This window comes from Herpailurus yagouaroundi, unplaced genomic scaffold (genome assembly GCF_014898765.1).
Source record: "Herpailurus yagouaroundi ecotype Mexico unplaced genomic scaffold, PumYag 67700, whole genome shotgun sequence".
NCBI lineage: Eukaryota > Metazoa > Chordata > Mammalia > Carnivora > Felidae > Herpailurus > Herpailurus yagouaroundi.
Window position 1 is genome coordinate 1,075,993 of NW_024420499.1, and position 15,492 is coordinate 1,091,484.

The window sequence follows — 15,492 nt, forward strand, 5'->3', positions numbered from 1 at the left end:
CCTGCTGAGCTAGCACCTTGTAAAAACTTTCCCATTATGGTCTCAACAATCTGTAAAGGAGTAAATAAGAGGCTTAAGCGAAAAAGAATTTAAATGTCCAATAACAGTAAGCAAATAGCTGCCATATAAAGGAGTATTACTAGGAGAAGAGAATTTTGCTTTCTAATTAAAAATAGAGTGTAAAGTAGCTTCCTAGGTTGAGAAAAAATTGTCATGAGGCACTTTAATTCTTTTTGTTGGAGACATATTTTTATTGAAATATACATGGCATTCAATGCTATATTCGTTGCAGGTGCACAACCAGAGTGGTTGGAGAATTACATACATGAAGAAATGCTCACCGTGAGTGTAGTTACCATTACAATTACCAATACATTTTCCCAACGTTTCCCAACGTTTTCCCAATGTATTGGTTAAGTTACCAATACATTATTACAATATCATTAACTGGATTTCCTATGCTATACTTTTTTTTTTCCTTCTCGTTATTTATTTATTTATTTATTTATTTATTTATTTATTTATTCATTTGGTCCTGGGACAGGGAAGGCAGGCAGCCCCTGGCTCCTGCTGGGGGTGCCACAAGCCGTCCCTGTTTCCCATTGCCACCGATGGGGAGGTTCATGTGTTTGGAGGAGGCCAGGGAGGCCCTGAGCTTGGGCCAGTTGCTGAGGCGGACCAGGTAGGCGGAGAGCAGGGGAAAGTAGTCCGGGCAGCGGAAGGCCAGCACCTGGCGAATCAGCTACAAGTCCGGCAGGTTGCAGTTCTTAAAGGAGATCCTGTTGCTCAGGAAGAAGGTCTGCCCCGCCCCCCCACCGCCCCCCCCCCCCCCCCCATCAGGTTCTGGGACGGCAGGGTCTCAAAAGGCTTCATGTGCCCCAGGAGTGCCTTCACATACTCCTTGCCCGCCTCATAGTTGGTGTGGGTGAGGATGGCATATTTGCAGCGGAGACCCTCCATGCCTTCACGCTCTATGTCCACCAGGGTCATCGTCCCCTGCTGCTCCTTCCCATACAGCCCGGGGGAGTGGCCCGGGTGTCGCATTGGACTGGTACAGGGTAAGGTCTCCATCTTGGAACTTGGGAAATTGCCCATACAGACAGGAGGCCTCCTTGGTCACCACCTCCTCCTCCCAGGTCTGCCCCTGGTCAGCCAGTAGCATGCCCATGGCCTTGAACAGGGAAACAGACGATGGAGTAGGGCAGCACAGTCACTGTGTGGTCAGAGGTGGTTGTGGTGGCAGCAGAGGTCCTATGCTATACTTTTTATCTCCATGACTTATTTATTTTATAACTGGAAGTTTGTGTCTTTTAATCCCCTTCACCTACTTCATCCATCACCCCCACCCTCCTTCCCTGTGGCAGCCATCCGTTGAGGTAGTGCAATTCTTAAGTAGAGACGTGTTGCTGATTTAAGAAGTAATTTAAAAAGTATAATGCCTTGTGTTTGCATCCTTCCCAGAAAATATTCTATGAATTTCCGTATTTCCTACGTGATTTCAGTCTTCGTGCTAAAGTTACTGGCAAGTTTCCATGCATGGAGCACCTCCTGTTTGTGAAGGGATAATGTTCTATATGAAAATCTGAACTGACTAGGAAGAAAAAAAGTATCTCAATGTGATCATTTGCCTTACTAAACAACTTACAATTTACATACTTTCTCTTGCTTTTTTATTTTGATTGATTTATTTTTCTTTCAAGTTTTTATTCAAATTCCGGTTACTTATTTTTAAAAAGAAAGAAATTTTTTACATTTATTTTGAGAGAAGAGAGAGCTAGCACAAGCAAGGAAGGGAGGGGCAGAGAGAGAAGGAGAGAGAGAGAATCCCAAGCAAGCTCCATGCTGTCAGCATGGAGCCCAACTCGGGGCTTGATCCCATGAACCGTGAGATCACGATCTGAGCCGAAACCAAAAGCCAGAAGCTCAACCAACTGAGCCACCCAGGTGCCCCTAAAAGATTTTATTTTTAAATGATCTCTACACTCGACATGGGGCTGGAACTCACAACCCAGAGGTCAAGAGTTGCATGCTGTACTGTCTTAGCCATTCAGGTACCTCTGAAAAGCAATAAAGCTTTTTTAAAGTGAGAAATAATGAAAAAAAAAAAAAAACCCCTGCTACGCTTTTAGTTGTACGTTTATTACACAAAGCAAGGAACACCCACATGAGACTTCTATTCAAACAGGAAAAGCCTGTTCGTATTGATTACTGTTATCGCTACTGAGTCTCTGGGTAAATTTTTCTAAATTCTAAGAATATAATGGACAGAAAAAAAACCCAGATTGGCTATTAATTGAAAATGTCTTTGTAAAAATTTCAGTAATGAAAATATTAAGAGTAATGTCTACTTTTATTGAAGTATACTATTAAAAACGTCTTGCCCTATTTGTAACTTGCCTTGTGCTTTTTCTATTACACTTTGATACTTTTCAAGTTCATTAACACATCAGTGGGAAATTGAATTTAAAGACCATGTTTTTCACATAGCACTTTTTATTATTTTCCTGGCAGTTCCAAAATGAAATGTGAACTTCAGTAATGCTAAAATATCAAAACATGTTATTTTTTCCAGCATATTATTGGAGGGCTTTTATCTTGAGTTTTCCTTAATTGACATATGACAAATCTGTTTATCAAGCAGGCATTTTCTACTGCATGGGAAAATTGTTAACCTGTGGGAGTGACAGATGATTTTGAGAATGTAACTTTAATCATTATCTCTTTTGTCACCAGGTATGAAGACTGCAGTAGATAATGGTACTGCTTTTTGTGACATTTCATTTTTCTGTCAATTTTTCCATGCTAACCTCTTACATAAAACAATTCAAGTTTCTTAACCACGTATGTTTCCTGTAAGTTAAAGCTTCTCCTAAAAGAGATCTTTGGCAATTACATTTCAACTTTTCACGGAAAATGGGGTTTCACTATACTGATCTTTCTCCCATATGTTTATCAGGGTTACTTAGTTTATTCCCGGGATCAGAACATTTTCTGGTAAATTCTGTTAAGACCGTAAATACTGCCCTGATTTCTGTATTGTTGATTACAAACCAGTCTTATAAATTTGTGGATACTTTGCTTATAATTGGATGAAGATTGATAAATTCTGACTACATATGCAAGCCAAATAAACAATCCTTGTATATGCACAGGTTGGAAATGAATGTTGATTTTATATATATATATATATATATATATATATATACACACATATACATATACATATACATATGTATATATGTATTTATATATACATATATGTATTTATATATATTTATATATATGTGTGTATTTATATATATATTTTAATGACCCCATCTTTCATCTTGTGATTCCCCATTTCTCTCCAAAACACACTCATTGAAATATCCATGACTATGGTCATTCTCTAATTTGAAAGTGTTCATACTTCCAGATTCTACTCTTTTTAGGGCTTTTTCATAGCACATAGAGAATTTACTGCTAATAATTTAAAAGTGTTTAAAAAGACCAATTAAACTTTTTTTTAAAATGTGTTTAATTTTTTTAATGTTTATTTATTTTTGAGAGAGACAGAGCACGAGCAGGGGAGGGGCAGAGAGAGACGGAGACACAGAATCCGAAGCAGACTCCAGGCTCTGAGCTGTCAGCACAGAGCCCGACGCGGGCTCGAACTCACGAACCATGAGATCATGACCTGGGCTGAAGTCAGCCACTTAACCAACTGAGCCACCCAGGCGCCCCCCCAATTAAACTTTTAAAGGATACTGTGAAACATGAAAAATTCCTAGAACTAAATAATTTTTATACAGTAGAGAAGTGGACTCTGGCTGGGCAAAATAGTAATCCTTCTTTTAACAAGACTCAAATAACTTAATTGTAAATTAACCTGAATTTTCTGTTCTCTTCCAGAAAAATGAATTTAGGTAAAAGAAAATTTTTTGCTAAGTGTTTTGGGGCCAATTAATATTCAATTAAACATTGTCTAAACCTACTACTGCAGAACTCTACCATCAATTCGAAGTTCAGCTTTTACCTACAACGTGAAAGTAGAGAGCTAGATCTTAAGTTGAATGGTTGCCAAATGTTTGTTTTTTTTTTTTTAAGTTTTTAAAATTTATTTTGGGAGAGAGACAGTGTGTATGTGCTTTGTGCGTGAGTGAGGGCAGGGCCGAGAGAGGGAGAGAGGGAATCTCAAGCAGACTCCACATTGTCGGCTCAGAGCCTGCCGAGGGGCTCAAACCCATGAACTGTGAGATCATGGCTTGAGCTGAAATCCAGAGTTGGATGCTTTACCTACTGAGCCACCCCGGCACCCCAGCCAAATGTTTGGTGTAGGTAATGAGATAGGTGCTGTAGGCTGATATTCTTTTTTATTTTTTTAAATTTTTTTTTTCAACGTTTATTCATTTTTGGGACAGAGAGAGACAGAGCATGAACGGGGGAGGGGCAGAGAGAGAGGGAGACACAGAATCGGAAACAGGCTCCAGGCTCCGAGCCATCGCCCAGAGCCCGACGCGGGGCTCGAACTCACGGACCGCGAGATTGTGACCTGGCTGAAGTCGGACGCTTAACCGACTGCGCCACCCAGGCGCCCCTGTAGGCTGATATTCTTTATGGAGATTGGGGAAGCCTTAAAATGTGACCTGAAATATGGGTATTGGTTTCCATTAGGTAGATAGAGAAGAGGAAGGCATTCCAATTGAATGTAATGGTATGAGTGGGCTGCCTGACCAAAATGCAAGGATGGAATTAGGATGGGTTTGGCTAGACCAAAGGATCCTTATATTAGAGCAAGAAATAGGTGTGTAGACACATAAATCAGGTTGTGTTCCAAAACGATTAATCTTGTAACATTGTATATAATAAACCACAGTGAAGAGTGAAGACAGATGGGTCAGTGAATCAGAATACTCTGTGTTCGTTCTCGAAACACATGAAAATGTCCAAGAATTGGTTGGTCGGAGGCAATGACAATTTAAAGGATGGTATGGGACTGATGATGACATGGCAACTGGTTCTGAAAACCAAGGAAGAAATAAACCCTTACCAGAGTGTCCTCATCTGTAAAATATGGTTTTACGGGAAGGCCTACCTTATGTAAAGTCTTAAGTGAATTAATATGTATTATGTTCGTAGAAGAGAGTCTTGGGATAAAAAGGGTGATTGGCAAAATTATTGACTCACTGACAGGAATCAGAAAGTCCCGCACGACCGTTCACCGTGTGCCCGCAAGGTGGGAGAGTGAACTAGCATAGTTCAGAAACTTGGAGAGCTATAAGGCCTACACAAAACATACTGTATTCCATTGTCTCTCAATCAGAAATTAATTCAGAGCACCCTATTTTCTTAGCCTCCCACTATAATTAAGCTACTTGACTTGATCCATAAATCATGCTTCCTGTTACATCATTGTCTGTGTGCCAAAGGTAGCTGCAACAGCTCACCTTTATGAGTGAAGTGCCGCTGATCTTTATGAGTGAAGGACAACCTAGACAAAAACAATTCCAAGGCGATGTGCCATGTTCTGAATCAGGCTTGGCATATATGACTCTACGAAGGCAATTTTCTTCAGTTTACGTGAGGCCTGTTGATATTATTGCAGTTTATTTGCCTGTAGAGTAAATTTACGCCGCCAACAGACAAGTTTGACACTTTCATTTGTACCGACACAGCCAATGAATATACAATTTGTTGTTGTTGTTGTTGTTGTTGTTCGGCATCACCGAGTCTCCTCGAAGCAAAGTCGCTCGGTAAAGGAGATTTTTTTTCTCTGTCAATTTTCTCTCTGCAAGCAAACACCCACCCAGCCAGTGGGATTTCTCCGGCCCTCACCGCAGATTTATGCCCACTGGGTTTTCACAATGTGGCATGCTTTGCAAGGAAGTTGGAATAAATTAAGGAAAAAAAAAAAAAAAAAGTAAGTGCTGCCCAAATAGCCATGTTTTCCAGTCTGGGTACCAGACTGACTGCTGCTGAACGTTTTTCCCTTGCCACATCGGTAATTCATTTCACACATAAACACACAAAGTTCGTAGGAGAACTTTTTTGAGAGACTTGGGTTGAGGACACTTTTTCATAGTGGTGCTCCAATTCTAAATTTTTGCTGGGACGCCTGGGTGGCTCAGTCAGTTAAGCCTCCGACTGGGATCATGATCTCATGGTTTGTTAGATAGGGCCCCGTGTTGGGCTCCACACTGACAATGCTGAGCCGGCTTGGGATTCTCTCCCTCTCTCTCTGCCTTCCTCCACTCGCTCGCGCGCGTGCGGTCTCTCTGTCTCTCAAAATTAAGTACATAAACTGTAAATTTTTGCTTACTCCTCTTATGCTTCCATACATTAAAGCAAGATTGGGGAAACACTAGGACAAATCCTGGCTTTCAAAATCTGAATCTTTCATTTATAAAATCGCAGAGCTACATGTGAATGTAAACTATGCAAAAGGATATATATATATATATATACACACACACACATATACATATATGTATACACATACACACACACACACACACATATATCTTTTATATATAAGAGAAACCAACTGTGCTTTCTGAATGACATAATCCGCAAGACTCCAGCCATTTTCATGGAATGGTTTGTCCTATATACATCTTCCTTTCTTATCACATCAGGTGGTCTTCCTCGGCGTTTCATGATGGATAAAGGTTCGTGAAAAATGTCTTAGGAAACTAGTGACAGCAATTGTAGTGAATTAAGTTGATTCTAGGAGACTGCTATTCAGGATAGGGTACTCTCTGAGAGGCTGAGATAATGCTGGTGTTTCCACTTCAGTCCACATCCGTCATCAACTTTGCTTTATCTATGAAAGCAATTATGTAGGCTTGTGCATTAGGTAAAACCCAATGTGCTCTTGGGGATATATAGCAATTTCACATTGGACTTCTTTGCTGTTAACATAGGGAATATTCCACTAAAAATGTTAATTTGTAAGAATTTTACAGGAAAAGCCATTCAAATAATGGGAGGGCTTGAGCAGTGCTGTATTAGATACTATTGGTTTGCTTAAACCACTTAAAAGGAACTTCTAGTAAGGCATTCCCAGAACTTCCATTATGACAACCATACTTTGGTAGAGATGGAAGGCTTAATTATGGAACAGATCTATGTTATTATTTAGCTATGCAAATGGAACTTTCTATCATTAAAAAAAGATATTGGTTGATCAAGCCATGAAGTTGAGTCTGTAGGGCCACTGTCAAGTTGGTCACAAATAATTTGCCCAAGCCTGCTGCTTACATTCCAGTGGCACTTACTCCTCCTGGCTGCTGATTCCTATGGCCTCACGAGGAGATCACCACGATCACTTGGCTCAGGAGAAGAAAACTCATGTTTGACTTATAGAAGGTTCTGCTGTCAGACAGCATGCTATCACAAGGTAGAGGTGGATTACGGTCACATTACAAGCCTCCTTGGGAGTATCCCTAATGAGTAATAAGAGAGGACAATCTTCCATGTGGACACAGCTCCAAGCTCCAGTGTTTCTCTGGAGGCCCAGTTAGCCTGAAGAATAACATGGTCTAAAGAATGGATGTACACTAATTCATGGACAATAGCTATTAGAACGAACAGATGGTTAGGGGCTTGATGGGAGCAAGATTAAAGGATCGATGACAAGAAGTTCGGGAAAGAGGAATTTGGATGGACCTTTTAAGATGGTCTCCAGTTGTAGATATTTGTGTCTTGTGTAAATTCTCCCTAAATGCACTTACTGCAAAGGTGGGCTTTCGATAATCAGGTTGACAAGATGACCTATGCAGTGGATGTCTGTCAACTTCTATCCTCAGCTACTCCAGAGGTTATTGAAAATAACTCATGAAGGAAAAAATGGTCTTGGTGGCAGGGATGGGGATTATGCGTGCATGTGCTCAATTTTATAGACGTTCCCTCTCCGAGACATTTCTGCCTAGCATCGCTGTTGTGTCCACAGTCGATCAATAGCAGTGACCAATCCTGAGTCCCCTCCATGTATCAGAGGATCTGTCAGTTACCTGCCATCATGTTTGTGAGGGGCTATGGACAGAGTTGTCTTCATGGGAACAGGAACTTATTGGGGATATGGATTTTCCTTCTTTGTTTGCCATATTTCTGCCAGCTCCACTGTCCGTGAACTTACTGCATACCCTAGTCACCATCTTGATTTGCCATACAGCACTGCTTCTGAATGAGTCGTGAATTTATGGAGAGAGAGTATGTGTGCCAATGAGCTGACATTCCCAGGACTCCCGCCTCGTAACTTATCAGTCAGAATACCATTCCCGAATCTCTATCTCCAGTTTTTACCTCTGTTTTTCACACCCACTTTTCAGTTTCCTGTCTTTATGCTTGGCTCATGCTGTTCCATCTGCTCTACTGTTGTTATTCATTAAAATGTCTATATCTTTTGAGAACCACCCCAAACATCGCGCTTGCTCCCTTGATCCCTTTTTGAACTTTGTCCCTACCTTTCGATTGACACTTGATTTAATCAATAGTTTTTGGGTAGTCATTTGCCTATTCGTCTTATTTCTTTGCGGGCTTGGAAGTATCACATGGGCAGGAACTGTATCTTACTCTTCCTTACATCACCTGTAGATCCTTGTGCCCAGTAGGTCCTCAATAAATATTTATTGAATAGTATCAATAGCACATAGCTTTGTAATACTGAATGCATAAATGAGTAAGAAGAGAAACACGGCAACAAAATAGTGCCTTAGTGTAATATTTCTTTTAACCAGTGTTTCTTATATGGATGTACATAGAAATTGACCTGGAAAAGAGAGAGTCACCCTTTCTTGATTGCACCCACTGAACGTTGCGAGGAAGCATGAAAAATGTGGGAATAGAAGCCTTTCCTTATCAAAGTGACTAAAGTTCTCTATGTGAAGGAGAAAATATGTGCAGACGGCATTTGAGAGCAATTTTTTCCAAGCTATAAAAAATGCTGTGGAGTTGAAAAGACAAACTTTATTGCAAAATTTGAGTCAAAGTATCTCAGGGTTGAATATTCAGAAAAAAAATACTTCTTTTCCCCTGGTCGTATAAGAGGTTTGCCATTGTAGTTGAATAGACAATATACTGGGTCTATATTCCACCGAAGTTAGAGCAAGGAGGATTTTTGTTCGTGTTTCTATTATCTAAGGTTGGAAATTGAGTATGTGATACAGGATAAATGGACTTTCTTGCTGCCATTGATTTCAGATATCTTAGTCACTTCTTTCGTTTGTGAACCACCAGGGTTTATGTGAGCATATCTCATTTTAAATGCGTTGGTTCTTGAATTGGATGCAAGTGTAAAGAAGAAAGCTTTGAACATCAGAACTTAATCAAAAATAAAAACAACTTAAGCTGTCTATAGAAGATGCCATAGATTTATGAGTAGTATGAATTACTGTGACAGTTTTCTTTAAATATGTCAAAACTCACTCCAGATGCTCTCTTTGCTTTATTGAAGATTTGAAAGCAAATTGATTCAGTCACATGAACTCTGCCCAAGCAATATATAGCTTCTGCTTAGCAGAAGGTACCTCCCTTATAAAAATATAAGCATGAATATTGGATATTATGTGATGAATGATGTTCAAGTACATCATTCATGCATTTCAGCTTAAATGGTCTATGGAAAGAATATGCATAAAGTGAGGAATTTCAAGGTACTGATGAAGCATTAGACTGAGTAAGTGACATCCGGTTTCCATGGGAATTATATAAGAGAAAACCATGATCTAAGGGTAATCGCTCCATATTTATGACTCATATTTTTTTTTTCTAACTGAAGAATTTTACTTAGCAAGAAGGGCCGAAAAATAATGACATGATGTACATTTGCTACTTAGCTACGAGGAGATGCACAGTCTCAAAACAGGAATTCAACTTTGATGGCTCTTCAGTCCAAACAAAGTTGATTGGTGGGCGATTTGCCCTGTTCTTATTCAGAGATTCAGTGACACAAACGCACATTTAATTAGCTGGGATTGCCCCTTGACATCATTTGCATTAGCTGGTAAAAAAAAAAAAAATTCTGCTGTTATAGGTTCGAGTAAAGGTGTTCCGGGGACAGTTTATTTTTATTTTATTTTACTTTTGTAGCCATCAAGTCAGGAAGTGTAACTCTGAATCAGATACTCGTTTGAAAGGTACTGTTGAGCAAGCTGAGACTCAAAGCACTGCCCTAAAACTTATCTTGGCTTTGCTCTCAATTTTGTTGTTATTGAGGCTTACGTTTGGCCCTAATGCTTCATCTTTATCATATACCCCTAGGATGAATTTTTCTTGTGCATAGGGTGCAACGAGAAATGAAATCCAGATTTAAGGCAATTATTTGGGTACTTCAGTACCATACAATGGGCTTCAAGGGAAAACAGGGTGTGCAGATATTTACTAACCGTAGTGCTGGTCTAGACAACCTAAATTTCCCGAGATAGTGGCTTGGGCTTTCACATGGCCAATCGTAATCTTACCTGTGGCTGTTCAGTTCACTGTTTAGATCATAGGACTGATGAAATGTCATCTCACTGTGCTTTTCATTTCTCCACGGTCTCTCTCATTATACCTCTTCACCATCACCAAATGTCGATTCAGGCCTTACAACCAGCTCTTGAAGATCCTGGATAAAGTGCGCGGTCTCTGTCCTTCAGCGGCATAGTTAGGGAGACAAGCTGTAGGCATAAAAATACAAGTCATTAGCACTATAAAACTTGCCAATCAAGTGGTGTGAGGGTAAGAGCTGTAGTTGCATTGGACTCCAGGTTGAATTGAAACTGGCCAGCTCCCTTAAATGGAGATAACAAGGGCGACTGAACAAAAGATTTCAATGAGATAAGTAGAAATAACTCACTGCTCTTCGCAAACAGGTCAGAGGGCATGCCCACCCGAGCACTGGTCGCTAGCGTTTTCTTTGTCTTAGTAGGAGAAAGAAATCCTATTAGGTGACATCCGATCTTTAAGAGAGTACATTGACTTTCCTTCATCTCTTTCCCTCCCTCGGTGGTGTTTATGCTTCTGGTCCTTAATGCGGTTTCTCGGGTAAGTTTGGCACAGAACCTTGCGATTTGCTCCTACCGGTTTCCCTCGTTTTCTTGCAATTGCCAGACGCTTAAAATGCCGTTGGGCTCCTCGGTTATGTACTCGGTCATCTTAGGTTTCAAAAACGTCTCAAGTTTTTAGGAAGCATAATCCACATTCTCTGGGAAGGATGAGAGGCCTCATCGTGGGAGCAGTCTGGGGAAGCGGAACCTGATTCCCTTTGTCACGGGATCCTCCGTACAGGACGGAGGTCCCTATCTACTCGAAGGCTAATTCAGTTCTCCCCAGTTGTCTTTGTCCTTCCTCCACCTTCCTAGCTTGGAACTTAAATTGGGTTCTTTCCCCGCATCTGCAAACTTAATTCAGTCCCCGCCTGTCTCTCCCTCTGTCAAAGATTCCCAGTTACATATTTGAGATTTACTGACACCTTTGTGATGGCTTCTGTGAGAGTTTAATGACTTTCCATGCCCTAACTGACTGCTAGATTATTTTTTCCCTCAGGGCTTGATGTCTCTGACGAAGAAACGTGCTTTGGGAACACAGCGAATGTAGACAAAATGTTATGGGAGTAAAATCAAAAGAAGTTGAGAATCCACAGTGACTTCTCACCTCCCCAATTAGTTTTCATGTGACACCACGCATGGCATATTTACTCCTAATCAGAGAATGGATTTGCATTTGGGGTTGTTACAGTTCGACAAATGTTTGTGTGTGTGTCAAAAAGTCACCGATTTAAGAGAAAGCGGCCACGCGCTGTCAGCTCCCTAGATGCACGGAGCCAATTAAAATGACTTTTACAAGGGCCTGTAAAATGTGTACCTGTTATTGGAGAGTCAGAACTAAAACTTAGAATGAAATGCCACTTACATATATTTGAAGTATTCCATCATTGTCTCAGACAAAAGGAGTGAGGCATTGGGTGGCTTATAAAAATTGTTATTAGAACTTGGTAAAGAATGATATAATGCTGGCAGGAGCAGCAGCAAATATTTTGTGCCTGAACATTCACACTGTGTCCTGAGGCTCTTGCTGTAAACATTAGCTACAATTTGGGCCTAGACTGCCCTTGATAACACTAATGACAATGTCATTGTTTTCAAGGGAAGGCAGCTTTAACACTTCTGAGATGATAGATGTAAAATAACCCCTGAATTTAATATTCTTAAATATTATTATAACTATCTCTGCTTATTTATCGTGTACCAAATATGAAGGAATAAAGTTGATGTGATGAGGGAAAATGAGATGATCTAAGCAAAAATGTGGACAAATAAACCACAGGGGCGCCTGGGTGGCTCCGTCGGTTGAGCCTCCCACTTCGGCTCAGGTCATGATCTCACGGTCCGTGGGTTCGAGCCCCGCGTCGGGCTCTGTGCTGACGGCTCGGAGCTCGGAGCCTGCTTCGGATTCTGTGTCTCCCTCTCTCTCTGCTCCTCCCCTGATAATGCTCTGTCTCTCCCTGTCTCAAAAATACATAAACACTGAAGAATTTTTGCAAATAAACAACAAATTTTATAAATGCTGGAGAAGAAACACATTACCAGTCATATACCTTGGAAGTCATGTCTACATTTTTAGGGCATGTAACCATAGTTAAGTTCTTCCACGGTTTGTAAGTGATAGAGATCAGAACGATCTGAAGGATTTTAATGTCAATTTTTCACCGAGCTGGTGGTTATTTAGTGTGTTGCTTAATTTACACAGAGTTGTTAATTTCTAAATTTCTTTGTTACTGATTTCTAATTTCACTCCACTGTGATTGCAGAACATATTTTGTACCATTTCCAACTTTTTTAATTTTAAAAATTTGAGGCTTGTTTTATGGCCTAACATGAGCTATCCTGGAGAATGTTTCATGTACACTTGTGAAGTGTTTTTATTCTGCTGTTACTGATAAGTGGTTGTTGTTTTGTGATCTCTCTTTTTTTTTTTTAATACACATTTTCATTTTTAAAAATTAGGTTTTGCCTCTTTCTTTTTTTATAGTGTCGGCAATTACTGCAATAGATTACCTTCAAAGAACTGCTTTATGTATGTTAGTGATTCATCACTTTCACCAGAAACTAATATGATGCTATATATTAACTAACTAACAGGAATTTAAATAAAAACTTGAAGAAAAAAGAAACTTGTTTTAGCAGGACACCATGAAGCTTAGTATGTTTTATTTTCATTTTCATTCACCTTGCAGTTGTTTTCGATTTTCATTTATCTCAAAGTTTAGAAAAAGTCTGGATGGTTTAAGCATTATGTTCCTCAATTTCCAGTTCTCCTTCTGTTATTAATCTTTAGTTTCATTCCCCTGTGGTCGGACATGACACATTTTATTATTGTAATTCTCTAAAACTTATTGAGGTTTGTTTTCTGGCCTAGCATGTGGGCTATTTTGGAGAATGTTCCCTGCCAGTTTGAAAAGAACGTATATTAGGTTGTTGTTGGGTGGAGTATTCTGTAGGTGCCTGTTAGATCTAGTTGGGTAATAGCATTAACTTTTCCATTTCCTTGTTGATCTGCCTCATTGTTCTATTATTGGAATTGGGGTATTGGAGTTCTACACTGTTATTGCCAGATTGTCGATTTCTCCTTTCACATCTATTAGTGTTTGCTTTATGTATTTGGGGGCTGTCTTTTTAGATGCATACATGTTTATAATTGCTATATATTCTAGCTGTATTAATGTTTGTATTATTATGAGGCATCCCTTTTATCCCTAATAATATTTTATCTTATTTTATTTTTATTTGTTTATTTTTTTCACATTCAGAGAGAAGACCTTTTTACTGCTTTATTATTGCATAATGTCCTGGATATATTTGATACCGCTTACAGCTCCAATACACCTGTCACTGCACCTCACTGCTAAGTCAATGACAGTATTAATGTTTTTATTATTATGAGGCATCCCTTTCATCCCTAATAATATTTTAAATGACGATTCTGCCTGATATTACTATAGCTACTATATGGGGTGCTTGGGTGGCTCTGTCGGTTAAGCATCCAACTCTTGATTTTGGTTCAGATCGTGATCTCATGGTCGTGAGATCGAACCCCGTGTCCGGTTCCACACTGGGCATGGAGCCTGCTTAAGATTCTCTCTCCCGCTGCCCCACATGCGCTCGCTCTCACTTTTGAAAAAATAAAATAAATTAGTATGGCTACGGTAGCTTTCTTACTATCATTTTTAAAATGGTATTTCTTTTTCTGTCCTCATTTTCAATCTACTAGTATCTTTGAATAAAGTATATCTTCTGCAGACAGGATATAGTTGCATATCTTTTAAAAAAATTCTTAATGTTTATTTATTTTTGACAGAGATAGAGAGATAGAGCATGAGTGGGGGAGGGGCAGAGAGAGAGGGAGACACAGAATGTGAAGCAGGCTCTAGGCTCTGAGTTGTCAGCACAGAGCCCGACACGGGGCTCGAACTCACGGGCTGGGAGATCGTGACCTGAGCTGAAGTCGGACGTGCAACCCACTGAGCTATCCAGGCGCCCCTAGTTGCATCTCTTTTTAATCCAATCTGGCTATTTTTGTCTTTTGATTGAATTGTTTAAAATATTCACATTCAATGTTATTAATGATATAGTTGGGTGTATGTCTGCCATTTTACCTTTTGTTTTCTATGTGTCTCTTTCTTTCTTTCTTTCTTTCTTTCTTTCTTTCTTTCTTTCTTCCTTCCTTCCTTTACTGCTATATTTGCATTTAGTGAATATTTTCTAGTGTAATATTTTAATTCCTTTAATGACCTTTTCACTATATTTTTCAATGAATTTCTTAGTGGTTTATCCAGTGCTCATGATATACGTCTTAATTTAAAAGAATCTACTTCAGGTCTATACTAACTTAATTCTAGTGAGATACAGAAATTTTATTACTATTTAGCTTCCTTCCTTTTTTTGTACTATTATTGTTATATATATTGTCTCTGTATATGTTCCAAGCCAAATTACCTTGTTGTCATTATCTCTTAAGCTGATAAAAGAAAGGGGAATAACTACATATTTATAGTTCGTTACATTAAACTTTTTATTATAAATATAGTTTTGATGGCCTGGAGCCGCCCAAAATACACATATATACATATGGTTTAATACAATTGCTTTTTATATCAGTTGAGGGAAGAAAGAACAAGAAGTATGCAATTAGAATATCTTTTATAATTACCTACATGATTACCTTAACTAGTACTCTCTGCTTTCTCGTGTGGATTCAAATTACTCTCTGGTCACGTGCTTTCAGCCTAAGTAACTTCCTTTAGTATTTCTTATAAGATGGGCCTGATAGGAACGTATTCTATCTTTTTGCTTATTTGATAATATCTTTGTTTTTTTTTTCTTTAAGTTTGAAAGATACTTTTTATTGGTTACTATTGTTCTGGTTGACAGGTTTTTTTTTCTTTTAGCACTTAAATTTTTTTTAATGTTTATATTTATTTTTGAGACAGAGAGAGACAGAGCACGAGTGGGGGAGGGGCAGAGAGAGAGGGAG

At 39.3% G+C, this 15,492-nt stretch overlaps 1 pseudogene; it reads right to left on the reverse strand.

Annotated features, from left to right (window-relative positions):
- Positions 1 to 517: 517 nt before the first annotated feature.
- The window catches only part of LOC121025724 (glutathione S-transferase P-like), a 43,769-nt pseudogene continuing 28,794 nt past the window's right edge, over positions 518 to 15,492 (reverse strand).